Source organism: Serinus canaria, chromosome 4A, assembly GCF_022539315.1.
Source record: "Serinus canaria isolate serCan28SL12 chromosome 4A, serCan2020, whole genome shotgun sequence".
Taxonomy (NCBI): Eukaryota; Metazoa; Chordata; class Aves; order Passeriformes; family Fringillidae; genus Serinus; species Serinus canaria.
The window spans coordinates 14,038,407-14,064,035 of NC_066318.1; the positions used below are offsets into that span (position 1 = coordinate 14,038,407).

At 39.4% G+C, this 25,629-nt stretch overlaps 1 long non-coding RNA gene across 1 annotated transcript in view; it reads right to left on the reverse strand.

Annotated features, from left to right (window-relative positions):
- Positions 1 to 2,387: 2,387 nt before the first annotated feature.
- LOC127059612 (uncharacterized) overlaps positions 2,388 to 25,629 on the reverse strand; it is a 249,613-nt gene continuing 226,371 nt past the window's right edge. The window contains exon 4 of the long non-coding RNA XR_007777602.1: positions 2,388 to 2,515. This is a non-coding gene — a long non-coding RNA (uncharacterized LOC127059612). The remainder of the gene's footprint in view (positions 2,516 to 25,629) is intronic.

The window sequence follows — 25,629 nt, forward strand, 5'->3', positions numbered from 1 at the left end:
ATTTCCCCAGGGCAGTGACCTCTGTGATCCTGCTCACCAGTACAAAAAAAATTCATTGCTTCACAGTCCCTACTTGTGTACATGGCAAATCAGCAATAAGCTGGTCCAAACCCTGAACAATGGAAGGTGATTTCACAATAAAGAAAAATAGATTAATAACTACTGTGAGGCTTAATCACAAGAGGTACATCTGCAATGATACTGACAGCACTGTGGGCAATATTCTTAAATGCTGTGTTGCTGTTCACAGAGTGTGTTGTTCTTCAGATATTCTTCCTATGTAATCTATGTACTTTCAGAAGAAATTTCCTCATATCCCTGTAGTCATCTTTGTCAATTTAATCAATGCTTGATAGTTTTGTTCAGTGAAATTTTGGAAAGGTTTCTTTTGTGCTGTCACCTTTTATTAGTAAAGTTCTCTGCAGGGGCAATGGTGATGTCTGAAGGCTGGAATGGTTGCATTTAAGATTTTACTCAAGAAGCTGTATTTTTTTAATCAATGACTCATTTAAGAAAACTGAAAGAGTATGGAGAAGTTCCTAGGGTGTTTGATTGTACCTTTTTTGGCTTTTTTCATGTTCACCATTTGTAATTCTTCTATTCTTTCTCTCTCAATTACTATTGACGTTCAGGATGACTGTCAGCTGATGGCTTTTTATAAGCTGTTCTGCAAGCTGAACACAAATAACATGACAGCTTGCAGGCTACTTGTTGTCATGGTGTTCTTACTTTGCTCTGGGCAATGCCATATAAAGAATATTACATCTCGACTCCTATTTGCATCAACCAAATATTTCAACATTAACATGATAATATCAGGATGCCAGGATGTTTATGACATTGCCAGCACCAAGAAAAACAGAATAAAATTCTGTTCTGTTACCACCTACACTTTTTCACCCACTCCCAGGCTCTGTACTGCTGTGGTTACAGGATTGTTGATTTCTGTGGAGGTAAGTTGATTTCAGGTTCTAAGCCAAATTATGAAATCTAATTTAAAAGGTCTTTCTGACTGCATTTGCAAGCTTCATTAAGTGAGATGTGACACAGGGAATGTCACCCTACGTGCTGCTCTTTGAACTGTCTTCCACCAATTTACTCTGAGGTTATCTCAGTTTTAGAAGTTCTCTGCAACATCCACAGCTTAAAAGGCTCCAAGGAATTACAGCACTGACCAACAAAACTGAAAAAAATAATTTGTGGAAAATAATTTGTGTAAGAATATTACCAAAATTATGGATTACAGAAATGTCCTGCACCTGGAAATATCTCTACATGTGAATAACCTTCCTGTATTTAGGCTTGACTTTATTATATTTGGTTTGGTAAATTATGTTTTGCATTATTACTACAGGTTTGACTTTGGTTTATTGTTTGGTTCATTAAGCTGTCTAGCCTGAAGGATAAAATGCTTTTTAAGCAAGAATATGTATTTGAAGTTCTTGTACACAGTAACTGTAGCACAGCTCTCACCATACAGCTGGTTCCAAGTTTCCAGTGAATCATTTTGAATAAAACAGCTCTCAGTGCTGTGCTGGTTGTTAGATACAAGCAGCAGCCTATGTGAGCATCACTGATGTTGTTCTGTATGACCTCCTGCAGCTTCACAAACCAACTCCTGACACTAAATGCAAATTTTTTTGTCTCAAAAGCAGGGTCATCTGCAGTTTTTCTCTTTTCCTCTGCAGTATGAATGGTTGGGAACATGCAGAAGAGCAGGCAGAGCCTTGCTGGAAGCCCTGAGGTTGCCAGGAAATACCTGCTTCGATACAGGAGCCTTCATCCTAAAAAACTGGAGTGATGCAGTGCAGGAAGGGCTGTCAGAGACAGTTTGGACCCTTGGGGCAGCTGCTGTGGTGGTCCCTCCCAGCAGCAGGAAAAGGCTGCACTGTCTGCCTGAGATGCTGCTGACCTGGCACCTCCTGCCTCTGCAGCTTCCATCCCAACCCCAGCACGGCCTGCCCGTGATGAAATGGGCAGAGCAGCACCTCAGTGCTTCTTCCTGTGCTTCCCCGTGCTTGGGACAAGGACCTTGCAAACACCTCTGCCACCCTGAGTTTTTGAGATTTTTCTAAGCCTTCTGATGTTTACACTCTTGTAACAAGCTTCCTCACACACCTTCTGTAAATAACTTATTGTTTTGCATTCTTTCACGGAGGAAGAGAAATTCGATGGGCTGTTGGTTTGTCCAGTGTCATTGGAGAGGTGGCACTGTCACCCTCCAGTCCATTTGTAACATTTGGATATCTATAAATGCTGGAAAAATAAAAGTCCCTTTTTTCCCTTGTGGTCCATGTTGAGTTGTTTCGTGTCCTGCAGTGACACAGCTGAGCAGCTGGTGAGCTTTGTGCCCCCAGAGCCTCCCCCAGGCCCCCCTGAGCCCCGGGTGCTGGCCCTGGGGGCTGGGAGAGGAGCTCTCCGTGCTGCTTGCAGGTGCCAGCCCCTCCTGGCAAAGCAGGCATTAATGATTTGCTATGGAGATGGAGAGCATTTTTTCTTCTGAAGATCTGAATTCCTAGAAACATAAAAGAAAGTGGAAATTAGGAAATAATACAAATACCACTTGCTCAAGACCAGATCAATTGCCAGGCACAATCCATAGACACATAACATATTAAAACATTAAAGTTCCCCAGACTAAGTAGATCAAGCTTTATCCTTTTCTTCATTTGCATTCATTTTGTGGCTTTTTTACTCCCATTTACTACATTTTATCCTTCCCTGCCCTTCACAGCAAATATTAGCATACACACATCCCATCCTGCTGGTATTTTGTGCAAACCCTTTATCAAGATTCTTTTTTTCCTCTGAATCTTTCTGGACTCTTTGGACAACTTCAAAAAAAAAAAAATTAAAAATAATTTTAATTTTTGTGTTGATTATGGTTTTACCTTCCCTGGTAGATGGGAAAGAGCTTCACCAGAGAAGTATTTTTGGTACAGAAGAATATATAGTGTCATTCTAAACTACCCTGGAGAACAGAAATGCACCTTTAAGCATCTGTGTGCATGAGCCAGCTTTTTGAGGGATATTGCTTGGAAAGGCAACAGAATGAAATACTATTCAATTAAGAAAGCTTGGATTTTGTTGGGTTTTTTTTTAAAGGATATAATGTAAGGTCAAATGCTTATAGATTTTTTTGACACTGAACTATGCCATCTATACTGTTACAACTCTACAGACAACCAAAAGATAAATGGTGAGACTACTGGCTGTCCTCAGGCTTTTTAACAGGAGAAGATACAGAAAATAACTGGTTTCCAGAGACACCTGAGGACAGGCTATTGCAGATTACCCTGGAGGCAGCTGAGCCCCTCTCAGCCACTCACTCCCCCACAGTGGGATGGGGAAGCAAAGGAGAGCTGCAGAAGTGAGAAAACTGGTGGGTTGAGATAAAGACAGTTGAATAGGTAAAGCAAAAGCTGAGTGTGTCAGTGAGGCAAAAGAGGAGCTCATTCACCACTTCCCATGGGCAAAAGGGTGTTCAGGCATTTTGGGGGCAGCAGGGCTCCATCACACAGAGCAGTGGCTTGGGAAGACAAACACCATCACTCTGGATGCCCCTCCTTCCTCCTTCTCCACAGATTTAAATGCTGAGCATGGTCTGGGATATGCCCTGGGTCAGCTGGGGTCAGCTGTGTCCCCTCCCAGCTCCTTGGGCACCCCCAGCCCCTCTCTGGTGGGGTGGTGAGGAGCAAGAAAGGCCTTGGCTCTGGGAAAGCCCTGACAGTGACAGGTAAAACCAAGGTTGCTTCAGTCACACTGAAACTCCAACACTGAAACTCCACTGAAACATCATACAGGCTACTGGGAAATGAATGAACTCAATGCCAGCCAAAGCCAGTTCATGTGGATAAAGCTGCTCAGGAAGAGCATTGTAATTGCTCTCATCAAAATCCCTTACTTACAAGTGTCCTAAAGTCAAGTGCCATACCTTGGGAATGTCAGCAGAGGCAGCTCATATTCACAATTCATTCATTTAGCAAAAAATCATAAAATACTTTAAAATTGGAGCCTGTGAAATCTGGGAGTTTTGAACATTTCAGCTGGAAAATGTTAAGCAAGATTGAGTATTGTATATAGTGCTAGGACAAGTAATCTGTCAGGGAGAGGGAAGGGAAAAGAGCAGTGGAGAAAGGAAAGGCTCCTTTTTCAGGAGGCTGCTCTAATGCAAGAGCAATTGTGTTATGATGCTGGGACAGAGCCTGGAGCAGCAGCAGAGTGACCTTAAACTGACCTGACCTGACTGAACACTGATTTCCCACAGTTCTTAGCCAGAGGGCAGGTATCACCACACTGACAGAAAATTACAGGGAATTAAGGACTTTGTCTGGAAATGAAGGATGAGGCTGATTTGGCTCTGTTTGAAATGACCTCTTTGGGCAGTGCCCACTGTCACAGAAGTGTGACTGCACCAAAACACAGCACAGGGATGGCTGCATTTCACACTCTGAGAATTCAAAACATTTCCATAGAGTTATGAGCACAAACTGAAGAAGTCTGAACAACAAAACCAGATGAGAATCTCAGCAAAACATCACTTCAAGTGCTTGATCAGCTCAACAAATAAACCAGCAAGCCTCAGTTGACTGAACTGGGCCTTGTTACCATGCCAGCAACATCCTTGGAACTCCACAGCTCTGGAAATCAATCTGGTTTACATAACAAAAGAGTAAAGTTAAAATAGATGATCTCTCTAGAAGCTGCTTTATAGAAGTTTACCTTAAAACTAAAGATTGATATTTTGATTGAGAAACTTTTTATTGGTGTTCAGAATTTCCAGAATCTGGCAGCTCTGAATATCCAATACTTGATATTTGAAGAGCCAAGAGGAACTCAAGGTGTTTCTTGTGTCAGATTTGTTGTGTGGGCACAGATGACTTTTCAGAATGCATGGTGCAGGTCCCAGCTTTTGAAGACAGCAGGACCAAGAATAAGAACCAGAACAATTTCTTTTTCTCCTCTTGTGTAAAGAATCTTTGGGCCCTCAGATTAGCTTAGGAATGAGAGCCTTCCTATAGACTGGCAAGTAGAGCTGATGGGAGGCAGTATGGGACAGAGTCAACTAAAAATTCCAATGGAAATAATAATTATTGTATGCACTTATATAAGTTCTCTTTATTTCAATTTCTTTATTTTGATTTTGCTAGCTCCAAGTCCCAGACATTAGTTTACTCTGTGCTTATATTAAATAGATTAAAGAATGATCTTTTTGTGGAAATATTAATAATTTAATAAGATAGATTCATTATTTACTAAAAAGCTGCTTTTCTCAAACCAACTCACATTTTACTTAGTCCTGTGATGCATTTGATCTCTTCTAAAGCCTTCCAATCTTACATTTAAATAACTATTGATGATGACTAATCTTTTCTATTTTACACAAAGCTCAATCTGGAGATTTTTTCCCTGAGTCCAAATGATCACCAGGGCTACCCAGCTCTGCAGTTTCAAATACTTTTTAACTATCATTTTTTTTATTTCCTAAAGAACTAAACACGCCTCCAAAGGAAACTTTCCTGGTATAAACTCAGAGCAGGCCCATCAGTTTTGTGCTTACATAAGTTGGTTCATTTCCTATTCCTCTGTACTTTGCCAAAACCATTTTAAAAATGCATAATTCCATTCAGCTAATTAAATTTCCGCTGTATTTGTTTCCTCTATCTCTTCCTGAAATAAAAATTCCTCCCATATTGAACCTCTTACTTTACAGCCTCACAAATTCCCATGCATCATGCCAGTGAGTGATAAATACTAAAGCAGGTAGGATCCCAGGTGTTCTTTAATACATTCATGGATTGATTGGTTGCATTTCTTTCAGGAATAGTTGTTTAAAATAGTCCTTCTTTTCCCTGTTACACTTTTTAATAGAGGATTTGCACAGCACAGTGCAGAAAGGTGGGTTGGTGCATGAATTAAGCTGATAGCAATCAGATGATGCCCAGCAAGGTGTTCATGGTGCTAAACATCAAGGTTGTCTTTCATTGATGAGCTCAGTCTGACCTCTGAGTGCTGGAGGCACATTTAATGTCAAAATCTGAGATGAGTATGCAGAGAAAACATTTTCACAGGAATGCAAATATAAAAATATTCTGACTTTTATTCGTGGTTTTGAGAGTTTATGACAAAAAATAATCAACACAGAGATTAAGGATTAAGCAGCTCAGAGCTGGTGTGAAATAAATAGCAACATTTTGCACAGTGCTGTGCTCAGCAAAGAGTGAGCACAGTGCTGACGTCAAGGAACAGAAAAGCTGACCCTTTTGCTCTTTTTCTGGTATCTGCATAAACTACAGGCTCCCTGGTTTATAGATGCCTTTGCACCTTCACAAAATTAGCAGAAATCCAGTGTCCCAAATTGGCCACCTCTCAGTAGCTGCAAAAGTGCAAGATTGTACTCCTAGCAGCTGTAAAATTCAGAAAGCTGTGGTGTCAGCGTGGTCTCCTAAGCCATCTGTGTCTCTCATCTATTTTTCCATATGAAATCATCAATATTCTGATCTGCACAGCCACAGTTGGGTTTTGTTTGCACTGCAAATACAATCAGTTACACATTACTCAAGATCTAATTATGTTGGACTGCAAATGATGTTAAACTAGGTAATTTCTTTGGAATGATAAAGTAAACTTATCAAACCCTTTTTTGCCACCCAAACAGAAATTTCCCTAAGAGGATTCCTTTGGTTAATACTGGTTTGCTTTTAAATTTATTGCTGTTCCCCAACAAATTGTTGATCCAGCTTAAGCAGTGCTCAGTACCAAACATTTGTGAGGAAATTATTAAATGGCTTTTTTCAGTTTTAATAAAAATTTATCTGAAACATCAATCTGGTACAACTTTCCAGAAATATATATTCATAATTACTTGCAGTGCTTTTCATTCAGATTATCATGGTCTGATAATTTAAAAGGATGTAAATGTCCTGGTTTGCATGATTTACATTAGAATATAAAAATATTTTTAGACTTTCAATATTTTGGAACAAATATTAATAAAATAGTAAAAAAGATCTGAATATTATCTTTCTCTATAGCAAATAAAACCTGCTTAAATATTGTTTAAAAATTAAAGAATGTTCACTTTGGAGAACATTCTGTAGGAAGAAAACACAAGAAATTTGATTTGGCCAGAAAGATTCAAATATCCCCAAACATGTAGTTTTCAGTTTTTAGCAAACTAAAAATTAAATTCTTTTGGGACAAGGTCCTGGTCAAAATGAATAGAGGAAAGCCCCTCCTTCATATTATTTAGTATAAAGTGCTATGCATCTGTTTTAAACAGCATCTTAGTGACATAATATACATTCTCCAAGGAATCCTGTATCAAGATGGGAAAGGGAATATTTGAAAGGATTACAGATACATTTTTAAAGTATTGAGAAGGGATATTAATGTCTGTGCTGCACGTGCAAGCAGACAGTGGAGCTGGGGATTGGTTCCACACCAGAATTGGTTCACAAATGATCAATATGTTCTTCTAATATTAACAGATCTGGATATCCAATTGTTCATGGTCAGACCCTCCTGTTTTCCACTCAGTATTGACCCTGCCAGCCCTCCAAGGTCTGTTCCACATTCACAAGGAGTAGGAACAGCTCCATTCCAGTCAGGCCAAAAGGAGTCCTTCCCCTTGTCTGCATTGTGCCTGAGAATCACCAGGACAGGCCAGTTCTCAGAACACTGAACACTTCTCCTCCACAAGGAAATAATAAAAGTGGAACAAATTAACTATTCTAGAAGCAAACTGGATCCCACAAATTCCTTCAAGTTTCCCGTTAGCAGAGCTCTGAATCCATCCTGTACTCCAGACACCAAGGTTCATTATTGATGATTTAGATGGCAGGGTGGAAAGCACTTAATTATGAAGGTGATAACAATTAGAGAGGGATGGCAAGCACTTTAGAGGACAGGAATGGAATGGAATGTGAAAGGATGAGTAGAGTCAGTAAAACAATGAGTAATTCAATGATACAAGGTGACACCTACCTACAAGATAGAAGTGGTTTTACAGAAGGTGGTCTGAGAATTAATGGCCCAAAAATGGAACCGTGTCCAAAGGGCCATAAGTCCCCAGGAGATGTGTAGGAATGTTTTACATACAACACCTAATGGAAGTTTGCAACATCAGTGGGGCTCAGCTGGAGTACTACATCAGATTTGGGCACAACATCAGGGCTGGAATGTTTGGCCATGGAAGAAAGTTCAAAAAAAAAAAAGCAAAACCCAAGACAGTCCCAAAAAAAACTATGAAGAAAGATGGAAAGTAATGCTTTTAGCTGTGAGAAGATCAAGGGGCGGAATGAGTATTTATTTCCAATGACATCTGATGTCACCAAGAGGTTGGCAAAGAGAAGAAAGCACCAATGTGCTCTCTGGGACAATAAGTAATGCATTTAAGTTACCACAAGGTTTATCCTATGCATTATAAACATGCTGAATGGCAAGAGACTCAAGAGCTAAAACTCAGCTGTTTAGAGAAGATGGGAATTCTGCATCACCAGGCTGGAGAAGTGGCTGTCAAATATCATGCAGGTAAAGCTGAATCTGTCTGGGATTAGTAAAGGAAACCATTGATCTCCTGAGATCACATCAATCCTATTCCTAAGGTTCTGTGCCTGTCTCCAGAATGTTTTAACAGCTCTAGAACACAGACTGCACTGCATGCATTGGGCTGAACTCAGAGCAAATCACACTGATTTGGGATCAAACACAGCCTGATGGAACACTATCACCAACCATCTCAGAGTCAATAATAGAGACAAAACCTTCAATACAATGCCTGAGTTTTATTCAGAGGGTAAACGCCTTGGTCAAGAGACAGTTACCCTTATTTTTATTTAAGAAATGCACAAGGTCTATGGTAATTGTTGAAATTTGGTTCAGTAGCTTTAAATATAACAAATTTGTGGTCCTCTTTTGTCTTTCACTGCATTTAAGAGATAGTAAAAGACTGCTAAAAATAATGAGTTTGCCTCATAAAAGTTAGGCATTAAAATAATAAGTTAGAGGCCATAAAAACAAATGTCCCTCAGGGATTTTATCCATCTGGACTAGACAGAATATATAGCTCCTGCAGTTCTTTTGCAAACAATGTTAACAACATTATTCCAAAGCTTTCACATTGAATCTTAAAAGCCCACAACACATATCTATTCTGTCCCAAAGATTCACAGGCTTCAGATTTCCATCTAAAACTCACAGATGGCCTTACATGGTAATGGACCAACACAAATCATTGACTCAGGGAAATATCCAAGCAACAGTTAAATCCATCTTTGTTCAATAAAATGTTAATATGTGATTAACTTTAATAATGTCCACATTTAAAACAGAACCTGTTCTGCTCCCACGGACGTTCACATATGTTCAGTAATCTCTTTAAATTTTTATCACTAATGTGAAAGAGGCCCCTAGAAGGGACCAAAGTTCAAATATCCTAAAATGTAAGATTGCTGGGGAGCTGGAACACAAAGCTAGATGCAAGAGTCAAGATCAAGCTCTAACATGAAACACTCTGTTGGCCATTAACATCTTCAAGCAGCTGCTATGTCCATGCCTAATTTGAGTGGAAATTCATTACAGAGCATTTCAAGGAAAGAAAGCCTGGCTGATCAATATGAAAATGGCAATTTTAGATTAGTGTATCTTTTGTTTTCGTTGCTCAGCACAAAATACTCAGTTTACTTTGAAATTGCTTTGTTCTACTTTAATGAGGCTGATCTAATTCCTAAAGCCTTAGACCAAAATGGTAATTGACAGGCATCATATAACATTTACAGGAGAAAATTAAAAATCTATACAGCATCTATAAGTGATGAAGCTTTCTCAATGAATAAGAAGTGTTTGAAATGAGCAGCTATTACGGATTAAGAACAAATAAATTTATTATGAAGAAAAATCCAACATTTCATGATTATTTTCTTAAACAACTTGGTACTCTGCAACAATCAGCAGAGATCTGGAATGAAAAGCTTTTCCCAGAGCAGGGGAGGTTGGCAGCATCTTGTGCAGTATTCCCAGGGCAGCTGGGAAATGTGGAATAGCTCCAGAGCTGCTGGGAGGAATGACACTGAGTCCAGCTCTGTGGCCACTAATGGAAATGCTCAGCTTGAAACAGGGTTAAGCTAAAACAGGAGCAACACTTGAAGCAAATGACACCAAAATCTGTCATCAAAGGATGCTATAGATTGGAGATAAGCAAGCATGTTAATTTAAAATAAAACATATTCTTGTCTTTAGTTGGCTAAGTTGTAACTAAATGTAAATTTGATTGCATTTTATTGTACCTTTTATTCCTTTGGCTCAGAAATTACAAAATACCTCAGCAAAATATCACTGATTATGTCTAAAACAGAGGTAAAGAGAAGAAAATCCTGTTCTTTGTTCCTTCCTGTTCCTTCCTCACTGTGTAGATAAAAAAATCAACAATTAGTTCAAAGCAATTCAGATGAATATGATTGTCTGAATTTAGTGATGACTAATTTGAACCATAAAGCCTCAGTTAAGTGAATAATCTGACAATATAAAACATTGGTTTTTCAAGGTTTTTAAACTTGTTTGCTACTGATTCTACTTGCTACAAAATCTACCACAATCCTGTTTATGAATTATTCATAAAATGTTTCTAAGTTCAACAAATGCATTTCCTATCAATAAGTGTTTGCCAGATAGTCTGGGTATATAATTTTCCTTCTCTTGCCTTTTCTTTGATCACTGACTATAGGACCAGTCATTTTTCACAATTTCTGACATATTTGGTTGGCTAAATCACAGAGAGTTATTTCTCCTCCCTGACAGTGTGACTGGGGCTTGGGAAAAAAAGAAAAAAGAAATATATGAGAATTGCAAATTAGAAAAATCCTCTAGGATCACAGGATCTGCCATCCTGGTATAAACTATCTTGCATACAGTCCAATACTTTGCATCTGACAGTTTTCAGTGCTAGGTCCTTCAAAAGAATGCAGAAAAAAATCTGTAACAGCAAAGGGAAACTAATCAAGACAACTCACACAGTTCTTTGCCTGAACTCTGACAGTTTAAAGTTGGTTAACATCTGCAAGTAGAAGTCAAAATGCTTTCAAATTCTGTCATCATTATTAATTCTATCTATGAATATCCCTGATACTTTTATACATGCCAATTTTCTTTCCATTTGAATTTTTTTTTGCTTCAAAATAACAAATGACAAATATAGCTTTGATGGCACAAATGCTTAGTCAAACAGCCACTTACAAAACTTTCAGAATCAATACATCCAGCAACATGGAAAAGCTGTCAAAATGTGTGTCTAAAGTACTTGGAAAACAGCCTTCATATTTCTAGTCATGAAGTAGAGATTTTGAACTCTTAACAAGCAGCATTAATAAAAGTCTGTGGGATAACAGAATAATCCCTTGAAATTCAAAGGTGTTTTACATTTTTTATGATCATGTGAGAGTTTATAAGGTTTATATTGGATTCCTTCTGGGAAGATCAAGCACACAGACAAGGTTTGATTACTTGTAACTGAACCTTCAGCATGTGGTCTTTTACCAAGCAAATTCTGCAATCTGGGGCTCAGATTACCATTAATCTGAGCCAAAGTATTTTCACTAAAATGAGCCTTGATTCTTATTCTCTCCTAATTTTAGTAATGAAAAAATGAGGCATTTAGTCAAAACACAGTTATTTAGACAACACTTTGGGACAATGCAGAGATGGGCTGGTTTTAGAGTCCACCTGAAAACAACTGCTTACCACTGGGATGAAGCACTCATCTTTTAGACATCTTAATCTCCCTTCCTCTTCTCTGCTCATGAGCCAAATTCTGAGAGTTGCTGAGCACCCCCAGCTTCCTGTACAGACAAAAGGATTTCAGAGAACACAACTCTGCCCAGGAGCAGCTCAATTCCTCTCAGACTAAAGCTTTAAGGAAGAGAATTCTCTTTTAGTAATAATCTGGCAACAGTTTAATAAGAAGTGGAAACACTGGGAGATAGGTGTGCCTATATTTCCATTAGAATCACTGATCAAAGATGTAGAAAAGGCAGCATTTAATTCTTTTGAAATCTCACTCCCAGGAGCACAGTTCAGAACAATTCCACTTCATTTTATCAGTGGGTTTTACAACAAGACCTTTATTAGATTGCAATTGATTCACAGTAATCTATTCATTTTTAGTCAAATTAAAACAACCTTGATTGTGGTGCCACAGTTCATGCTGATACAATTAATGTGGTGTGAGGCATTTCTATTATGAAAGTCCTTTATTCCCTGCCTTGGTTTATAGCTCAGGCATAAAGAACTCGAGTGGCACTGAAACTTGTCAGACAAAGTCTCAGCCCAGGCAAGAATGGATTCTTTGAAATATATAATAGTTTGAAAAGAACTGGACTGCTTTCCCCTTGCAGCAATATAATGAGGTGAGAGAAATTGGAAATATGCCACTGGAGCTGAGCACTTGCCCCATCAGATTAGCATTCTTTAATTGCAGATGACTAATAAATGTGAGAGGCAGGAAAACAGGCTCATGTATTCACTACCTTCATTGTGTCTGACACAAGGATGCAAACTGAAGGCATGCAAGACATGCTTCCAAATAGCTCCCATCCCTTTAAATGCATCCCTAATTTCTAGGAGTGAACAGAGGAAATAGTCCCAGGGAGATGCAGGAGCTGCAGACAAATCCCAGCACACAGACTGTCCTCTCACCAGAGGCAGGGACAGGCTGCCCCAGAGGGAGCATCAGTGGATAAAACACAAAAGGAGCTGTGTGTGATATAAAGCCAGGTTAACACAACAAGCTGGGAAAGAGTCAGGAAACTGCAGATGTCCAGATGAAAGATAGACTGAAGCACATCTTTTACTCTCTGCATCTGGTATTTATCCTGGATTCATGCTTTGGGCTGTATTTTTAACTCAGTTAATGGAAGTAGCACAAAACTCAGTGCTTGGCAGAGAGCACTATATCTTCCTATATCTTCCTTGTGGGCTGGTGATGCATGCACTAATCTGGTAGCACTGATTTACAAATGCAAGAGATATAGTGAGACCAAATTTCAGGCTAAGGTACACTTTTCTCCATTTGCTTCCTAGTGCTAAAGCAAGCTGCCAGTCTTTCCTTGAGAGGTGCATGCACGGTTCCCTGAGCACTGAGAGCTGCTGTAAGCCACTGGTGCTGCTCAAAGCCCCCCTGTACACTCACAAAACCACCCCTTCAGCCAGAGGAAGTGTTCAGGTAGCTGCTCAGGGAGCTGATCCCTGTTACAGCTTACCTGACTCTGGGGTTTTTAAATTGTTACATGGATCATACTTGTGTAAACTAAAAGTGGTGGCTGATATGAGCAAGTGGGGATGGGATTTCCTCTTCTGGCAGCATTGAAAGCCTTGACTAACTTAAACTGCTCTTCTATGTTAAAGAGAGTTTCCAGAACCTGCTTCTAATGCAGCTTCAATTTACCCTTTCCCAACAGAGCACAGCTGTGTAAAATGAGACCAAGGCTCTCTGTACTCCAGCAGCCACCTTCACTTGCAATATGTGCAGCTACTCTTTGTCCTCTGGAGCTGACACAAGAAAGCCTGATTGGCTTGAAACCCCTTCAGAATGGAAAATGGATACCAATGTAATAAGCAAAGAGGAGGGGGAAAAAAGCAAAATTCAATGTGGTCATTTATCCTGAGTTCTTTTGTTTCAATACATGCAGCTCTTTTCCCTACATCTTTAAATGCCAATTCTTACCTCTATTCCACCTCCTGTTTGTTTGTCCTGGGGCAACAGAAATAAAAACAAATTAAAAAAGGTGGATCATTACAAACTCAGGTCTAATTCCTATTCATCAACAGGTTCCATTTGTTATCCCAGGTGAGGATCACTGGAAAGGTGCTGAAACCAGAGGACATTTTTAACCAGAGCTGCCACCAAGAAAACACATGTGGGAACTTCATTCCCTAGGGCATCACCTTTCTGTGAACTTTTCTTTGCAGATCTTTGCTGCCCTAATTCTATTCAAACTGATTACTCAAATTTTATGCAATACTCTAAAACTTACACTTCCTTGGAAAATCATCTTCTGAAATACCAGAATTACCATTAGAAATATCAAAAAATTCCTGATATAATTGTGTAAAAAAAAAACCTAATATGAAAAGTCAGAATTGTGTCAGGAGTCTTCTGGAGTTGAGAGACCTTAGTTGTTCTAGTGTCCTTCATTTTTGCTGCAAAATCATTTCCCGAGTACAAAGCCAAACACAGAAAGCCAAAAGCATTTAAACAGAGCAGACTAATTTAAGCATTAAACATTAGAGTAGTTTGAGGAGCAAATTTCAATGTCATGGAGTATGTACAAAGAAACAGCAATTGATTTAATGCAGGAATAAATTCCATGATCAGAAAGAAAGCAGATAACTTGAGTGTGTTTCCCAGTCAAGCAAGAGCAGAAGAAAACTGAATATTGCAACAAGTTTTATGTTTATTTTTTATCCCCACTGGGTTGATCTTTCACACAAAGGTTGACATCAGCTGTGCAAGTATGGATTTTTCTAGTAAAAGGGTTCTCTGTAGACCTTTAGATGAGCACACTTGGAAACAGTTTAGGGTCCAATCCAGAAATAATTAATGGTGATGGAATGCTTGCTATCCATTCTGCCAGGAGCTGGATTGTTCTCTTAGGACAAGATCTCAATACACACCTGAGGGAAATCTTGTATCAAGTCTGGTGACATGTATTCAAACCTATGTCCTGATTATATTAAAAAAAAAAAAATTGTAATGGATTAGAGATTGGAGTTCTTTTCAAGTTCTGGACCAGTTCCACATTTCTTCCAATTTAACATCTAGCAGAGTACCCAAAGATGAGCTCCAGTGACATACAGTCAATTATATTATGGCAAATGTTCACATAATTTCAACCACATCGATTAATAGAAATACACAAAAGTGTACACACTGTTCTGTCTTGAAAGGAAAAAACAAAGAAATGTGAAGAGCCATTAGTGTTGTCATATAACCTTGAAACAATTTCACTTTGTGAGTATCTCATATTTATTTACAGTCAGAACAGCTCAGATAAAGTATTTGTAGAGGATGTTCAGGTTTTATCCATCATCTTATCTCTCATCAATTGGGAACAATTATCAGTATATTTCATCTGTTTCTATACAGGTTTCAGTATTTACCAGAGATAGAACACTGTTCCTTTTCCATGATTAAAGTAAAATCTCGTGGGTTTTTCCAACACAGAGTTCATTCAACTGAGAGCTGCCAGTCCATGTTTCATGGCCATAATCCTGGTTGGTACCAGTTACTTAAACATGCCCCTCACAGTGGCAGAACCACAGCTGTCCACAGAAACTGGCAGAAACGTTAGAAGATTTCCAGTTACCTGCAGAAATTAGTGCTAAGTGTGCCATGTGGATTTTGGGAGCAAGTCCTTTCAGCTGATCTTTGTTTAGCCTTGTGTGTGATGGCCCCGAGGAGCTCTCTGCATCCAGGGCAGTTTCACTCCCCACTCTCTGCCCCCATTGCCATTCAGAGTGGGCACAACCAGCAGCTAAAGACTGATGAGAACACGTGTTGGCATATGCTGCAGGAGGATGGAGCTGTCCCCAGCTCCAGCAGCAGTGCCACTCTCTGACACCAGCACTGCCACTCTGCTGCACAGCAGCAGATGTTCAGAGCCTCAGACCTTGGCTTCCCACAGAGGGAGAAAGCAATGGCATAGAAGCTGAGTGAACTCTTCACTCTTGCTAAATTTACACATGCACAGAGGTTCTGAACTTAGGCACAGAGCACACAGAACAAACAGCTCCAAAAAAGATGCCTCTTGACACCTGCACAATTTTATTGCAGTATTATATTATATTTTATTGCAGTAAAACACCTGCAGTATTTTATTGTTGGTTTTGCAGACAGAAAATAAGCTTCTAATTCAGAAAAGTTGTCAAATTAAAAAATAAAAAAAAAACAAACAAAACAAAAAATGGACTCAAACTTCTCAATAACTGTTGACATTTTCTAATAAAAAAAATAAATTATTAATACACCTCCAAATGAATTCTCACATGCCTGGTAGTAATTTACAGCAGTCCTCTGTAATAAAAGCAGCAACAAATCATGAAACTGGAGACAACTCAGAGAAAAATTAAGAACAAAAGGGGTGAAAAGTTTCATTCTGCTGTAAAAGGCAGATGTATCCTCCTAGTTTATCATATTCTGGGCTCTTTTCATCATCCTGAAGCCTTCACACATAATAAATTATCTAACTGGTTTGTGTTTAATCTGTTTAAGACAATTTAAGTTAATTAAGAATAAACATACTGCCTGAAGCTAAAACACAAAGACCACATCTAAGTAAGAATATCTCAAGGTAAATATTTTCTCTGTCAATATTAAGGATATGTTTACACAAATATTGGACAGATGTAATTTCAAGTGTGGACTTTATGAGTCTTTAGGCCTGAGCACTAACCTGTTCTCCAGAAGAAAAATGTGGATCTTTGCCTCTATTCAAGGAGAATGCTCTTAACATCAGTCATGGAATATGCCAGACTTGAGGTGAATTTGAGTCTCAGTCTGAACAGACAAGGACTCTATTTTTGGCATTTTTGCTTCCATTCCTTTCTGCTGTAATTGATCTCTATTATTTTATTTATTTTTCATAGCTCATAATGTACCAGCAAGTCCAAAATGCCTACAGCAGCACCTTGGGTAAATTGAGCTCTAAGTCTTATTTCTCATCCCTGAAAAGAAAATCTACCCACAGGGGTGTTTTACAGCTGGCTGCTGGTTGTTTGGGGCATACCCTCTCTGGATGTTGTACAAAATGCCAACATTTGATATTCCATGTAGCCACTGATCCTTCTGCTCACATTTGGAATGCAATGAAGAGCTGTGCAACGGATATTCCAGTTTGTTCCATCTCATCACATACACCTCTAGGCTTTTCTTCTCCTGCCTTCCCCTTTTATGCTGTTCACTAATATTTTACTGTAAACAACAAAGAATATATGAAGGATTTTACTGTCCATGTGTCACAAAACAATGGGATTTTACAGTAATGGTCCACCAAGGCTAATTCAAGCCATTAAGTCATTTTATACCAACTGTATGAGACGCCCACAACTTACACCATAAATTATTTTATATATTAAACCTCAGATTCCTTCCAGAAGAGCACAACCCTCCCAGATGTTTATCATTTACTAATTTTTTATTTAAGGAACAGTAATGAAGTTTGATCTAAAAGGCAATAATAAAAAGCATCTCAAACTGAAATCCACTACAGGTAATTTCTCATGTGCAATTTAAACAATATTTTATATAAAACCAGTATGCTGATACTCCATATAATTTTTATAAAACATTTTCTTATAAATGTTTTTTAAGGTAGAATTTTTTAAGGTTTTGCTCTGAAAGCCGTAACAATATTTTGATTATCATTTTACTCAAAGATAAAACCAGCATGAAAATGTTGAAATTTCTCTTGGGACAGAAATTTCACTTTCTCAGCAGCTCTAGATTTCATACATATAATATCCATACACTTCCAATTTGTATAATTAAGGCACACAGAATATTTTAAATTGCTTAAATCCTTTTCCTCTTCAGCCTCTTTTTTCTTTTTTTCTGGTACACAAACAATTTTTTAAAACGCTTATATATCCCATGTATATACTACCAAAAGCATGAAAGCCAAATTGATTTAGAAAATACTGAAAAGTAACAGTTAAATATAGAAAAGTGAAAGTCTTCTCAGCTGGAGATATGAAGCAAGTAGGACCTAAATCCAGGAGCAGGTGTGCACCAGCTGTTAGTGCATTTTAATTTACTTTGAAGGCTAAAAGAAATGACAGAAGAATTGACCTCTCTCCTGCAACCTGTGTGCTCAGTTTTTCAGCCTGTCTTCACAGAAATTCCTCCCCTGCTCAAGGAATCCCAGAAGTGAAGCACCAGTCCCTGGTGTGGCAATGCAGCACTGCACAAGTGGTGATGACCAGGAATGCAGACCATGGTTTATGGGAGATCCTCTGAGACATCCTCTAGAAAAACTCCAGCTGGTGAGGATGGGCAGTCAAACACAGCCACCCACTAAAGTCCTCTGCTACCTTTTCTAAAAGAAATGTAAAAGATTCTGCCATGGACACCACCCCAAAGCCAACACGGTGGGGAAAGGCCCTTCTGCAGAATCTGACTGATCCCCCTGGCCTGGAAACCAGCTCACCACTGAGCTGCAGAAGGCTTCAGCTGCCTTCTCTTTAAGGGATTCCTCTATCCCTTCATTGACCATTGTTATTGTTAATGACTTCTCAGACTGAGAACTGGACTGTGAATATTATACAGCACGTACCAGTGCCCTGCTCTTACACATCAGTGACATTCCTCTGTCTCATGCTAGTCTGCTTGTTGCTTTAGGGTTAGATATATTGTGCTTTTATAGAAACAGTAAAGTACAAATCTCATGTTGCCTTTTCCACAGCAGGAATTTTACCATAAGAGCTCAGGCTATCTTGGGAATACCAAAATAAGCAAGGTCTGTAATATCCTCTTCAAAGATGACAATCTTTGTGCTACAAAGAATGAAATTTCCTCTACTAATTATACTTTTCTGCTGCTCTGCATCCTCAGATCCAGCCCTGTATCCTCAAAGGTATTTCATTATCTCTTCAGCCAAGAAAGGCTCAGTATCCATTACCCAGCTTCCTGCTGACAAAAGATCTTCCACTAATTACAAAGAGACTTTCTGTGGGTAAAGGTTACTGCAAAATTTGAGTTGATGCTACAGACATTCACAATGACTCTTCATTTCTGTGATGATCCTCTTACCACTCCATACCGCTTCCTAACACACTCCAGGGAAGCTCTTCAACAATGCAGCTGGTGATGGTTGCACATCTCAGGGCTGAGGGCTTGGTTCTGCCCATGGATCCCTTCCATGTCAGCACAGTTACAGGGGAAGTTAATCCTGAGTTTCAAATCACAGAGTTCTCTGCAGGTTCACTGTGGTTATTTCCAAACCACAAACCTTGAAACAGTAAGCTGTAGTTGTTTCACTCCAGCTAACAGAAAGATGCACTCTGACACTTGGTTTGCTCTCTGCAGAGAGATCTCAAGCTCCAGCCAGATGGCTCTGAGGCTCCTGCTAGGCCTGATCCATGCTCGCCAATTCAGAAGAATTGGAGACCATAATGTTACACATTTCACACTCTCTGGTGCTCAAATTTGATGTGGAAAATGTAACTGAATCAGCTAGTGACAGCATCCTGTTATATTTTATTGCATTGTGGTTCTAATGTTATTAGAAGATATTGCACTCAATTACTCAAAAGTGAGAAAATTCCAGTATGAACTCTTTCATGCACAAACAGAAAACATTTGGAGTAGCTGAGGGGCATTAATGTGCAGGAAATCTGAGTTGAATACACTTTGTAAGCTGCTGTGGAAGAGGAATTCTTTTTTCTTCCCTGCTTCTAGGGACAAACATGATTATTTTACTGAGAACAGGGGAGAAAATGGGAACTAAGTAAACAACTGCAGCTCCAGAAATTCTGCTTCATAAATTATGCTGATAAGGAAAATGTAGCTGGGTGATTTTACAATGCTTAAGTTTCAAATTGAATTAAGCAAAAGTGCTTTATGTGCATTGCCAAGCACTTTCAAGAGGCTGTTTCCTGTCTTTCATGATGCAGTTATCTTTTAATGAACTAGGTGTTTGGGTTTTTCACTAATGTGATGCATTTCATCTGAAAGATGTTACACTACACGGGAATAAAATATTCATAATTGAGCATCATGGTCCTTTTAGTTACTTATCCTCACAGTGAGATTTTAAAAAGAGCATTACTTTACAATCATTTAGATTTTATTTTCTTTCCAATTTTCCCTCTCTGTAACACTTCCCAAGGTGTCCAAGGTTGTTATGAATCACAAATGCACACACAGAAAATTCTGCCTGAACTGAGCACGCCTTGGATCCTTTGCACTGCAGAGCACAAGGAGAAAAGCTGACCAGAAGAGATTCCACTGTGAATTCATTCAGATCTGCATGGAAATGTAGAAATTTCCTGTCTGACTAATTACCATGCACATCCTATTTCTTAATTTAAATCTGAATTGTTTGCTACTTTCCACAACAAGGGTACTACACACCCTGGGAACATGTATCATGCTGTAAATGTCTTTGAGGTCATCACTTCACCTTTGGATGATCAAAAATTGATCCATTTCTAAAGACAGGTGTTCATCCTTAGAGATGGGCCTCAGAATGTGTGGCTAAACCAAAGCAAAGTCTTCAGAGGGTTATTTTATCAACCATCCAGATGTGAATGCTGCATTCTGCTGCATCCACACACCCAAACATATGGTCATTATTTAACCAACACACTGCTCTTTTTGGCTTGTACACACAGAATACTTTTTCTTCTTTTCTTGTATCAAAAATGCCCCTCTTAATGTCTGCTTCTTTGCCTGGTTTCTACATATATGAGTAACCTGCAGGACACCACTTGTTTAACAAATGATTTTTCATCTTTTGCTCCTTTATCAGCAGAATTTCTCTGCCTAGTAAGATACTGCCATACATAAGAATTATATGCCAAAAATGCCATTCTTAGTCACACAATGACTCTTTTACAAAAAACCACTTGACACAATTCAATGCTGCTATACTATTTTCAGATTTTTCAATTTGGAGTAGGAATGAATCAACAGTATTATAAAATTCCTTACTACAATAACAGTAATAGACTCTGCCTCTTATAAAATTTGTGTTAGTCTTTCTGCAGGTTAAACATTTATCACAATATGATTTACACTCTATTTTGTCTTTAATACCAAAGGAAAAGTTTTAAGATCAAAAAACTTGAGTTGCTGATGATTGAACATAAATAAATTGAATATATTTTAGACTTCAAGTCATGTTAATAATTTAGAAAATAAATTGCCTTCCCTTGATATTTCAGGGATAACCCCAGCTTACTGAACTTAAGATACCAGAGATTTTTGTTTCAGATTTCATAATGTTTTGTTAAGATTTCACAAAACTGTATCTGGTCATGGACACAGCTTGAAATTTATTCACTGAATATATTGATCTTGAAGTCTTCTAATACTTTCATTGGTCCAGAAGGAAAACTCCAAATGCAACATGGGAAGTCCAATGCTTTTCTTCTTGGTAATTCCCCCAACACTGAGCTTCATTAACTTTGTATATCATGAGAGTTTTTGAATCCTGGCTTTAAGTCTGATTCAAAGGCTTCTGAAAGTTCACCTAAGGGAGATATTGATTGATTCAGTCAAAGGGTAGCAAATGCTCAAAAACTAAGCACACTTTTTGTGTACATTTCACAAACAGATCATCTTTTGGATGTCTGTAAGGAAAAAATCAATTTAAATGTAACATTATAATAAAGAACTGAAGTTAGAAGATGAAGTTATAATAAGAATAATGAGTTAATATTGTACTGAATTAAGGCTCTCGAGACACAGATCTCACTTTTGTTACAGTTTACCATTACTATTAATTTTATTTAAGGCTCCACTTGAAGCATTCAATTCCCATTCTAATTCCCATTCTAATTCTAATTCTAATTAATTCTAATTCTAATTCTAATTCTATTCTAATTTTATTTTTTTTACTTATGTTCAACATAAATATGCAGAATACCCTCATTCATTGTAATTAAGAAAGGATTTTCCTTTCAAATTGAATTTGCTCAATTTTCCAGTCAAAACTAGAGTACCTATAACAGAGATGGCATTGAAACACAGCTGATAAAAGCTACAGGTATTGTGGCTGCTGCCCATGGAGAGGCTTGAAGCCCAATGGAAGAGGGATCAGCACCAATGCCAAGAATTGCTGTGAGCCAGGATGGGGATTTGACTCATGGGAGGGAGAGATAAATCCCTCCAAGGCAGGGAAGAATGCTGGACTGACCATCACATCCTTGCTGCTGTAGCAATGCCCAGTGGGACACCTCAGGAAATGTCAGTGGGGTAGATCCTTGCCTGAGATCCTGTGAGTGGGGACAAGTTCAGGCTCCTTTTTTGGGCCAGGAAAGGAATGGGGAATGTTATTTTAAAGGCACATTCTGCCGTCCTTCCTGGCATCAAGAGTCCTGGTGCAGGTGCTCCACAGGAATGACTCAGAGTGTGGTATTTTCTGGGGTCCCCGTGGCAGGAAGGAAAGATGAACCTGACTCCATGTTCTCAGAAGGAGAAGGCTTAGAAAGATACTGATGAAAACTCCTGACTCTCTCCTCAGAGTCTGACAGAGCCTGACCACGATTGGTCATAAAGTAAAAACAATTCACATGTTAGATAAACAATCTCCAAACCACATTCCAAAGCAGCAAAACAAGAAGAATCAAATGAAATAATATTGATTTCCTTTTTCTCTGAGGCTTCTCAGCTTCCCAGGAGAAGAAATCCTGGCGAAGGGACTTTTCAGAAAATATGACAGTGACATCAGAGGGTAGGGACAGCTGCTCTCACTGCAGCTTCAGAGCTCTCAGCTGATGAGAGATAAGTGAGATGGATTGCACCTCTACCGTTTCTGACCTGCCCTTAGTTCAGAGAACAATTTTCAGCTGAGAGGAGGATGAAGCACAGAGAGATACAGAAGTATTTGCAGTAATACAGAAGTATTTCCATCAGAGACAGCTCTATCACAAACGATTGTTCAAGTTTACCCAAATAAACACAGACAATGTCTCTGTGTCATTTCTCAGCATCACAGCTGGAACATTTATTTATTCATTCTAATTAAACTTGTTTTAAAAACTCATTCAGTTCTATCAGAACAATGCAAGAAACAGACGTAATAGATTTTCTAAGGAAAGACTCTAAAACATATTTTGAATATAGGAAGTGGCCAAACAGCACAAGGAAATAGGGATACTCAAAATGGAAACAGTCTTCCTTTCCTGTAAAAGTGGAAAAAGCTCATTCTGACAATCTGAAGAAAGGAACACAAAATTTTCTTTACTTTGAAGCAGTATTTTGTAAATTGTATTGAATCAGGTGTCCATGGCTCCAGGTAGACTGATGGCAGAATATGGCTCATTTTGCTTAACCCTTTAGATATGTTTAATATATGCAGGTAAATGACTTTAACTCGATGTGGAAATAAATAATTCAAGTTGGTTTTAACGAGATCTAAATTACTCACTGCAGTATACATTTGTTCTCCCTAGACTGAGCACAGCAGAGTAAATTTTAATTGTGATGCTCAGGGATTTTCATCAGCAGTGAAACCCCTTGTGCACTGAAAGGAGAGTGTTCCCTAGAGAGTGCAGAGGCAAGCAGACAGAATATGTAATGAACTGAGCTCAACAAAATGAAGGTCAGAGCCAACATCCATGCAGAAAAGAGGTCACCCTAGGAAGCTGTGTTATTAAATACAACCTGGGATGTCTGCACCTTGACAAGCAGCAGGAGGAAATCTCCTCTCATTCCAGATAGAATCAAATGATAACGTGTAGGTGAATTTGCAGTGGATCTGCAAGCCAAGATACATCTTAAGGAACAGGAATTTAGTGATTTGCAAAATAGAACATGACTTTATTGGCCATATTCTTGGCCAAGAACATACTCATCCTTGCTCAAAACTGACACAAGGAATTTCCAAGAAATACAGACAAGTAAATTATTTTGTCTCACCAATCAAAAGGAACTCAGCAGAGCTACCACTACAGAATTGCAGAAGGGAGAATTACAGCTTCATTTTGTCAGAGAGCAAGAAACAGAGAATGTGAAATTTAAGTGAAATTATTTTGAGGAATGGAAGGGAAAAACTTCTCTAGACAAATCCTCATGTGGTGGACCAAAACAAACTGGTCCATCACACAAGTTACCCCTGGGAGAGACAAAATACAGTAAATACAAAAATGCAGTAAGAATTCTATACATCTGAGGAGTGACTGACAGAGGGCTGTGTGTAATCCAGTTCAGTTTACAAGTCCAGCAGGATGATGGAAGTTTGCTGATGGCCTGAGCTCTTGTGAAGCAGCACAGAGACCACAGTGACTGTCACAGGTATTTGATGTTTGACAGGACAGCAGTTCTGCCTCTGGATGTGCAGGCCCAAGGGATGGTGGGGAATGGAGTTACCTCCAGCTGGGGCTGATCACAAGTGATGTGCTGCAGGCCAGCTCTGTTTAATGTCTGCATCAATGGCCTGGGAGAGGGGATCCAGTGTACCCCAGTAAGTTTGCAGTCAATACAAAGCTGATCTGCTGCAGGGCAGGAAGGCTCTGCAGAGGGGTCTGGCCAGGCTGGGCCCATGGGCTGAGGCCAATTGTCTGAGGGTCAGCCAGGCCCTGTCCTGGGTCACAACAACCCCCTGCAGCTCCAGGCTGGGGCAGAGGGGCTGGAAAGGGCCTGGTGGGAAAGGCCCTGGGGGTGCTGCTCAACAGGAGCCAGGTGTGCTCAGGTGGGCAAGAGGCCAATGGCACCTGGCTGTCCCAGCGTGGTGTGGCCAGCAGGACCAGGAGAGTGACTGTCCCCTGAGTGGGCACTGGTGAGGCCACTCCTCAAATCCTGTGTCCAGCTCTGGGCCCCTCACAACAAGAAAGACACTGAGGGGCTGGAGCGTGTCCAGAGGAGGGAACAGAGCTGGAGAAGGGTCTGGAACACCAGGAGCAGCTGAGGGAGCTGGGTTTGGGCTGGCCTGGAGAAAGGGAGGCTCAGGGAGTTCTCCACAGCTCCCTGCCAGGAGGGTGCAGCCTGGTGGGGAGTCAGCCTCTTCTCCCAAGTCAGAAGCAACAGAGTGAGAGGCAATGGCCTCAGGCTGCACCAGAGTGGATATTGGGATTATTTCTTCATGGAAATTGTTGTCAAGCATGGGAACAGGCTGCCCAGGGAAGTAAATCACCATCCCTGGAGGTATTTAAAAGATGGGGCTCTTGGGGACGCAGCTTAGCAGAGACTTGGAAGAGTCACATTTTCAATTGTATTTGGCCATCTTAAAGGTCTTTCCCAGCCTAGAGGATTCTATGATTTGGGGATTCTAATTTGGGATGTTCACGAGAGATGGATCTATCTTAGGGTTATCCCCTTCCCTAGAACTCCTTAAAAGAATAGTCATTGAGGACTATTTGCTTTTTTTCAACCTGTACATCTTTTTAAAGAGATTTGTCTCCTCAGATGTGGGTTTTAGCTTCTACAGTCTGTGGACTGATGAAAAGAACCATGGTCCTTCCGTCAGTTTTTAATAGCATTGTCCTCCCTTTTTGTTCTGAAAGCAATTTACATAGCACAGCACTTGCACCTACGGGCTGGAGAGATTTATCAAGTTTTCACTAACAGTAAAGATCATAGCATGGCTTTTTAGTATTGAAAGAAACAACTTCCAAAGCTGTTAAGCTTCTAAATTTAATTGTTGTGTGGCTGTGATTTTTTAGATTTTTTTCTTTTCTTGGGCTTTTTTTTTTTTGGTGTGTTTTTTTCCCAAAGTGTCTGAATACCAAAAAAAAACCCCAGAAACAAGTGCTGAAAGAAAATATATGATTTTGGAATTCAGTTAGCTGGAATAATTCAATTATCCTCATCTTTGCCTATATTCACCCACGTATGCATCAAAGTAACACGACTAACACCAGGAGAGCTACTCTGCCTTTAGTGGGGAGAAACCAAACAGAGCATGGCTCACTACTCAC